Here is a 9,020-nt window from a genome sequence, read left to right as displayed (position 1 = left end):
GCAACTGGACAATAACAACAACAGTATTATACAGTAAAGGCTTCTTAGGTGGTGCTAGGGTTAAAGAACCCGCCTGCCAGTGCAGGAGACATACGAGATGTGGGTTCAAGTCCCGGGTCGGGAAGATCTTCTGGAGGAGGAAATGGCAACCCACTCTGGTATCTGCCTGGAGAATCCCATGGACAGAGGAGCCTGGCAGGCTACAGTCCATGGGGTCACAAAGAGTCAGACACAATCGTAGTGACTTAGCACTATTATACAGTAAATCTTTGTTGGTTATCTATTTTATAACCATTTTATTTATTGGCTATCATTTTTATAACCATTTTGTTTTATTGAAGTATAGTTGATTTACACTGTTTTGTTAATTTTGGCTATACAGCCAAGTGGTTCAGTTATACACAATATATATATTTTTTCATATTCCTTTCCATTATGGTTTATCACAGGATACTGACTATAATTCTCTGTGCTATACAATAGAACCTTGTTGTTTACTCGTCCTATATATACAAGTTTGCATATGCTAATCCCAAACTCCCAATCCTTCCCACCACCAACCCCCTCCCCCTTGGCAATCACAAGTCTGTTCTCTATGTCTGTTAATCTATTTAACAGGTATGTTCATCTGTATTACATTTTAGATTCCACATTTAAGGTATATCTTCTACTACTTGTCTCCTCTTTCCGGTTTACTTTGCTTAGTACGATCATCTCTAAGTCCATCCATGTTGCTACAGATGGCACTATTTTATTGTTTTTTAATGGCTGAGTCATATCCCATTGTGCACATATACCACATCTTTTTTTTTCCCATTCATCTGTTGATGGACATTAAGGTTGTTTTCATGCCTTGACTATTGTAAACAGTGCTGCTGTGAACACAGGTGAAGGACGGGGAAGCCTGGCGTGCTGCAGTCCACGGGGTTGCAAAGAGCTGGACATGACTGAGCAACTGAACAACGTGAACATAGGGTGCATGTATCTTTTTGAATTATAGTTTTGTCTGGACATGTGCCAAGGAGGGGGATTGCTGACTCACATGATAACTGACCCTAGTTTTAGTTTTTTGAGGAACCTCCACACTGTTTTCCATAGCAGCTGTGCCAATTTACATTCTTACCAACAATGTAAGAGTGCTCCCTTTTGGTCCCCTTTTCTCCATACCCTCTCTAACATTTATTATTTGTGGACTTTTTCATGATGTCCATTCTGACTAGTGTGAGGTAGTACCTCATTGTATTTTTGATTTGCATTTCTCTAATAATTAGCTTAATGGGCATCTTTTCATGTGTGCATTGGCCATCTGTTTGCCTTCTTTAGAGAAATGTCTATTTAGATCTTCTCTCCATTTTTCAATTGGGTTATTTGATTTGTTGTTGTTGTTGTTATTGAGTTGTATGAACTGTTTGTATATTTTGAAAGTTAACACACCGAGGAAACCAGATCTGAAAGAGACGCGTGCACCCCAATGTTCATCGCAGCACTGTTTATAATAGCCAGGACATGGAAGCAACCTAGATGCCCATCAGCAGATGAATGGATAAGGAAGCTGTGGTACATATACACCATGGAATATTACTCAGCCATTAAAAAGAATTCATTTGAATCAGTTCTAATGAGATGGATGAAACTGGAGCCCATTATACAGAGTGAAGTAAGCCAGAAAGATAAAGAACATTACAGCATACTAACACATATATATGGAATTTAGAAAGATGGTAACGATAACCCTATATGCAAAACAGAAAAAGAGACACAGAAGTACAGAACAGACTTTTGAACTCTGTGGGAGAAGGTGAGGGTGGGATGTTTCCAAAGAACAGCATGTATATTATCTATGGTGAAACAGATCACCAGCCCAGGTGGGATGCATGAGACAAGTGCTCGGGCCTGGTGCACTGGGAAGACCCAGAGGGATCGGGTGGAGAGGGAGGTGGGAGGGGGGATCGGGATGGGGAATACATGTAAATCTATGGCTGATTCATATCAATGTATGACAAAACCCACTGAAAAAAAAAAATAAAGGAAATCATTTCTGAAAAAAAAAAAAAGAAAGTTAAGCCCTTGTTGGTTGCATAATATGCAATTTTCTCCAAGTCTATGTGTTGTCTTTTAATTTTGTTTATGGTTTCCTTTGCTGTGAAAAAATGTATATTCCCTTCACGGATCACAGCCTTGCTGTGACAAAAGGGCTTGCATAACTTAATGAAGCTATGAGCCATGCCATGCAGGGCCACCCAAGACGGATGGATCGTAGTGAAGAGTTCTGACAAAATGTGGTCTGCTGAAGGAGAGAATGGCAAATCACACCAGTATTCTTGCTGTGAGAACCCATGAACAGTACAAAAAGACAAAAAGATATGACACTGGAAGATGAGCCCCCGGTCAGAAAGTGTCCAGTATGCTAATGAGGAAGAGCAGAGGGCAAATACTAATAGCTCCAGAAAGAATGAAGCAGCTGGGCCAAAGTGGAAATGACAGTCAGTTATGGATATCTCTGGTGATGAAAATAAAATCCAATGCTGTAAAGAACACTATTGCATAGGAACCTGGAATGTTAGGTCCATGAATCAAGGTAAATTAGGTATGGTCAAGCAGGAGATGGCAAGAGTGAACGTCAACATCTTAGGAATCTGTGAACTAAGGTGAACTGGAATGGGTGAATTTAATTCAGATGACCATTATATCTACTACTGTGGGCAAGAATCCCTTTGAAGAAATAGAGTAGCCCTCATAATCAATAAAAGAGTCCGAAATGCAGTACTTGGGTACAATCTAAAAAACAACAGAATGATCTAGGTTGTTTCCAAAGCAAACCATTCAACATCACAGTAATCCAAGTCTATTCCCCAGCCACATGCTGAAGAAGCTGAAGTTGAACAGTGCTATGAAGATCTACAAGAACTTCTAGAAATAACACCCCCCCCCCAAATTTAAAAAGATATGCTTTTCATCATAGGGGACTGGAATGCAAAAGTAGGAAGTAAAGAGACACCTGGCGTAACAGGCAAGTTTGGCCTTGGAGTAGAGAATGAAGCAGGGCAATGAGAGCACATTGGTCGTAGTAAACACCCTTTTCCAAACAACCCAAGACACAACTCTACACATGGACATCACCAGATGGTCAATACAGAAATCAGGTTGATTATATTCTTTGCAGCTGAAGATAGAGAAGCTCTATACAGTCAGCAAAAACAAGACCTGGAGCTGACTATGGCTCAGAAGTGAAGTGTGTGTATATGCTTAGATGTTCAGTCATGTGCAGCTCTTTGCGACCCCATGAACTGTAGCCCACCAGGCACCCATATCCATGGAATTCTCCAGGCAGGAATACTGGGATGGGTAGACGTTTCCTTATCCGGGGATCTACCCAACCCAGGGATCAAACCTGGGTCTCCTGCATCGCAGGCAGATTCTTTACCATCTGAGCCACCAGGGAAGCCCTGTAAGTCAGTTTTGCATGCATGCTAAGTTGCTTCACTTGTGTCTGACACTTTGCAACACTATGGACTGTAGCCCACCAGGCTCCTCTGGCCATGGGTTTCTCCAGGCAAGAATACTGAAGTGGGTTACCATGCCCTCCTCCAGGGGCTCTTCCCAACCCGGGGATCAAGCCCACATCTCCTGCGTCTCCTGCATTGCAGGCAGATTCTTTACTGCTTAGCCACGAGGGAAGCCTCTATGTAAGTTGGTGGTGGTGGTGTAGCGGTGGTGTTAGTCGCTCAGTCGTGTCCGACTCTTTGAGATCCCATGGAGTCTCAATCTCAATTAGTTTTAATCTCAATTAAAAAGAAGACAGGCCTCAAGTTACTTTTTTTTAAGTACAGAAATCTCCACTCCCTCACTACCATCTCTGTATCTGAAAATTGTGGCAGAGGTATCCCCACTTTACTAAGCTTCTTATTCAGATGGAAATACTTATATAATCAAGCCAGCTAATCCTCTATACCATTATTACTGTTTATTTTTAATATCAGGTGTTTAAATAGTCTGTTCCAGTTCTTAATTAAACCACGGTGATGAGTAATATAAGTCCACATAGTATTAAGCTTCTTAGCCAAAGTTGTTAACATTAGCTTCAGCTTGTGATCAGAGTTTTGATATATGTTGTTCTTGCTGTTGTTCAGTCACCTGGTCATGTCCAACTGTTTGCAACCCAATAGACTACAGCACACTAGGTCTCCCTGTCCCTCACCATCTCCTGAAGTTCGCCCAAGTTCATTTCCATTGCATCAGTGATGCCATCCAGCCATCTCATCCTCTGATGCCCTCTTCTCCTTTGCCCTCAGTCTTTCCCAGCATCAGGGGCTTTTCCAATGAGTCGGCTATTCTCATCAGATGACCAGAATACTGGAGCTTCAGCTTCAGCATCAGTCCTTCCAACAAGTATTCAGGGTTGATTTCCCTTAAGATTGACTGTTTTGATCTCCTTGCTGTCCAAGGGGATATATGACCATTGATTTACTGCTCTATGACCTCAGCCACAGGGTAAATGAAGCCCAAAGTGCAACACATAATTATTACTGTCAAAACTCATTTCAAGCCACCCAATAAGACTGGTGAGGATCCTGTATACTATCCTTTTCCTGACGTTGGGTATATTTACTCTTGCCTCCTTCAGTTAAGACTTTATCCTTCATCTGCAAGGTAAATGGCTACAGATTTCCAAAAGGCATCTTGTCTCAGTTCTGGACCTTCTGTTAATGAATCAGGTAGTTTGCTTTGCTTTTTCAGGGGAAGAATCAAAAGGTTCAGATTATTCTCCTAGCTCACTAGGAGCTAGGAGATGGTAGCTCCTTGGGGTGTCCTATATTCAGTCTCAGTGACAGAGCTATAGTTTAGTCATGAATTCAAAAATAAGAGATACTTCCTCCAGAGCCACCACCAATGAATACTCCTGTATATACTCTTCATTTATTCAATGACCTCTGCTGTGTTATCTCATTTTCTGGAACATTTCTCTGGCATTCTTTACATGCAATTAGTCATGAATTCAAAAATAAGAGATACTTCCTCCAGAGCCACCACCAGTGAATACTCCTGTATATACTCTTCATTTATTCAATGACCTCTGCTGTGTTATCTCATTTTCTGGAACATTTCTCTGGCATTCTTTACATGCAATGCAAAAATTATCTACTTTTTCCCCTAGGGAAATTATTTCTACCAGAGCCTAATAACAGACCTGCATTTGGCTTTCAAAGGGTTCTTCTTTGCTGTACACCAAGTGATTTACAAGCCTAAAATCCTCAATGAATGCCATTGTGTGATAGTGTTAATGTTTGCCAAAGACTGCAATCTTTCTGCAACTGTACAGCAGACACATCTGAAGTCATTTGTGACTTGGAATGATACAGTTCCAAAGAGACTGAGTTCAGTTTATAAGTCTCTAGGGTTATTTTTCTTAACCCCATTAAAATTCAGATCTCTTTTGGGTAACAGTATAAGGTTTAATAAAATGCTCAAGTGCAGTAAATACACTCATTAATGTGCAAATAGTCCTCTTCTTATCTAGAGAGTCTACAAAGATAGTAATTCATTCCATACTATTTGTAGAGTGTCTGCTGGGGTCCAGTCCAAGTTATTTCCCCAACTTTTATGTATCAGGAAAGGCACTATATTTTAGCTGAATGAATTAGCCATTTTGGATTAGTCATATGTGTTACCACAGTTCCTAATTCCTAGGTGTCTTCCTTCTCTAAAAGATAAAGTAGCATAGTATTTTCAATGTATCAATAATAAACCTGTGTCCTCTTTATAGGGATCAAATCTCTTAATCTAATGAAGATGTATGGCTACACAGGAATGATTAACTATTCAAACATGTATTGGAGCCTTCATCAAATGAAAGTGTTTGAACTTTCTTCTGAAATTAGAATAAAAATGCAATTCCTTGGCCAAATCTATATTAGTATACCAGCCACCTTTAGTTCACTCTACTTCTTAAACTGTTTTCACCATGCCTAGCACAGAGAAGGTGATCAGTAGAATCAGTTCACACAATTCTAAATCTTCTCATTTGTATGTCAAAGTAGAAATGAGTGGAGGCTAACTAGACTAATACCTGATAGATACTAGCAAGCAAGGGCAAAGCCCTCCATTCTCACAACATATCAAATCCAGTAAAACATTCAGATAGAGGTGACATTTCTACAGGCTGTCCTTACTTTCTTATATTCCAATTTGTAATTTAATGTAATTTTAGTACTTACTGACTGATGTTGAAGCTGAAACTCCAATACTTGGGCCATCTGATGCGAATAGCTGACTCACTTGAAAAGACCCTGATGCTGGGAAAGATTGAGGGCAGGAGGAGAAGGGGATGACGGAGGATGAGATGGTTGGATGGCATCACCGACTCAATGGACATGTGTTTGGGTGGACTCCGGGAGTTGGTGATGGACAGGCAAGCCTGGTGTGCTGCGATTCATGGGGTCGCAAAGAGTCAGACACGACTGACTGACTGAACTGAGCTGAACTTACTAACACCACATCACATTATCTTCAAAGTATTATCTTTTAGTCCTTTAATGTTGCCCTCTCTGTCTCTAACTCATATCACTATGTATTATGCTTCCATTTCTGGTAATCCCAGAAAACTCTGTGCACTACCCCAAAGCCGTTTAACTTAGACCAGTCATACATGTTTGGGTTTTCCTGTTGAAACTTTGAAAGCAGATCTCAACCATCTTTTTATTCTTTTACCTTAACAAAAGGAGTATCCCTTGTTACTCTAAATGGGTAATAAATACCCTTTGACAAACCCCAAATAGGAGTAAATAGAACAAATTTGTTGAGACTTCTTTGGCAAGGCAAATACAGTTGCCCTAACTACCAGTTTCCTACCTCCCAGCTTATAATAGTTCACCACCAAATTTTATGTTGCACACTCACTAATTCATTTCTCTTGCTGATATCACCATCTTCTGTTCTACATATTTTATTTTACTTGTTTGTTGCATCACTCAGTCTATTTCTTTTTTAATATTTAGTTAGTTACTTATTTGAGTCTTAATTGCAGCCTGTGGGATCTTTCAGTTGCAGCATGTGAACCCTTAGTTGTGGCATGTGGGACCTAGTTACCTGATCAGGGATTGAACCTAGGCCCCCTGCATTGGGAGCTCAGAGTCTTAGCCACTGGACCACCAGGGAAGCCCCTCATTCAGTCTGCTTCTTTGTGTTCTGATATAGTTTCCATTTTGTCAATGCTTTTAAAAGTAAACAAGCCAAGTATCTAGATATCTTCCCTTTTTTGCCTTTATTAATACATTCTGCTAAATCACAGAAATTTGAAGTTATATCATCTAAATTCCATTGATAAGATGTGTCTCCCATGTATGCATGTATGCTAAGTTGCTTCAGTCATGTCCAAGTCTAGGCGACCTTCTGGACTGTAGCCCGCCAGGCTCCTCTGTCCAATGGAATTCTCCAGGCAGGAACACTGGAGTGAGTTGCCATGCCCTTCTCCCGTGTCTCCCATAACTTGCCTCAAAAAACTTCCACTGTCTCAAACCAAAGATTGGTTTTCAGTTACCTTAGCACCAAAACCTCAAAAGATCCTCCTGACCCATCCTTCTGCACAAGGGTCATTTAATAAGACCACTGTAGATTTCAAATGTAGAATGATAACCAAATTCTTAAGATGAAGTGGACTTACCCATTGTTTATTTACTCAAATTATTACCCAAGTTCACCAAAATTTAAGCAAAAAATACCAAACAAGTGAAGTATCAGCATACATAACAGCAACATGCCAGAGGTCTTAGATACCCAGATACAGCTTCCAAAGTCATTCTCTGAATGCAGATTGTTGCTGTGTGGCTTTTCTTTAGTTGCAGAGAGTGGAGGCTACTCTCTGCAATGTACAAGCTTCTCATTGTGGTGGCTTCTCTTGTTGCAGAGCAGGGGCCCTAGGGCACCTGAGTTTTAGTAGTTGTGGCACGTGGGCTTAGTTGGCATGTGGGATCTTCCTGGACCAGGGATCAAACCTGTGTCTCCTGCGTAGTCCGGTGGATTATTTACCACTGCACCACCCAGGGAAACCCTCACATCCACTTTTTAGTACAGCTGCATTCTACAAAACACAGACTGTACCATAAACAATTTTGAGATACTTGACATACAATATATTTAGGAACATTTCAGATTAGCAGTCAGTTCATACCAACCCTGCCTAGAATCTAATTTATCCCAAGTTGATGCATCTCTTGAGTTGACATGACAAGGCTGTATAAATCTCAGTCCCTCAAGGTAGGGCATCAAATTGGAGGAAAATGCTGAAGTTTAACTTAAACTTTATTTCCAAGGTAATGTGTGGATTTTGTTGAAAACAATCCTAATAAAACCATGTATTACTTGTGCAATTGTGAAGATATTAAAAGATCATAATATATACAGTAGTTACCCTTTATCACAGTTTCCATTACTTAAAGACAATGATGGTCTCAAAATATTAAATGATTCCAGAAATAAACAATTCATAAGTTTTAAACTGTACACATTCTAAGTAGCATGATGAAATTTCACACCATCCTACTCCATCCTTCCGGGATGTGAACCATCCCTTTGCCTAGCATAGACACTATCATACATGCTGTATACGTATACACTTCCCATCCCTAGTCACCTAGTAGCTGTCTGGATTATCAGATTGGCTGTTGCAGTGCTTGTGTTCAAGTAACCCTCATTTGACTTAATGTTGTCCCTCGAACACAAGAGTAGTGATGTTGGCAATTAGGATTTGACAGTGAAAAGCCATAAAGTGCTTCCTTTATGTGAAAATATGAAAGTTCTCATAGGAAAAAATCATATGCTGAGGTTGTTAAAATTTATGGTAAGAATATTCATGAAAGTATAAAGAAAGAAAAAGAAACTCTTGTTGATTTTGCTGTTGCACCTCAAACTGCAAAAGTTACAGCCAGAGTGCATGATAAGAACTTAGTTAAGACTGGAAAGACATTAAAGTTGTGGTAGAAAACAGGAAACAGAGTTCAGAACTAACAGCAGTTTCAGACATC

This window comes from Cervus canadensis, chromosome 27, assembly GCF_019320065.1.
Source record: "Cervus canadensis isolate Bull #8, Minnesota chromosome 27, ASM1932006v1, whole genome shotgun sequence".
Taxonomy (NCBI): domain Eukaryota; kingdom Metazoa; phylum Chordata; class Mammalia; order Artiodactyla; family Cervidae; genus Cervus; species Cervus canadensis.
This window is presented reverse-complemented; position numbering follows the sequence as displayed.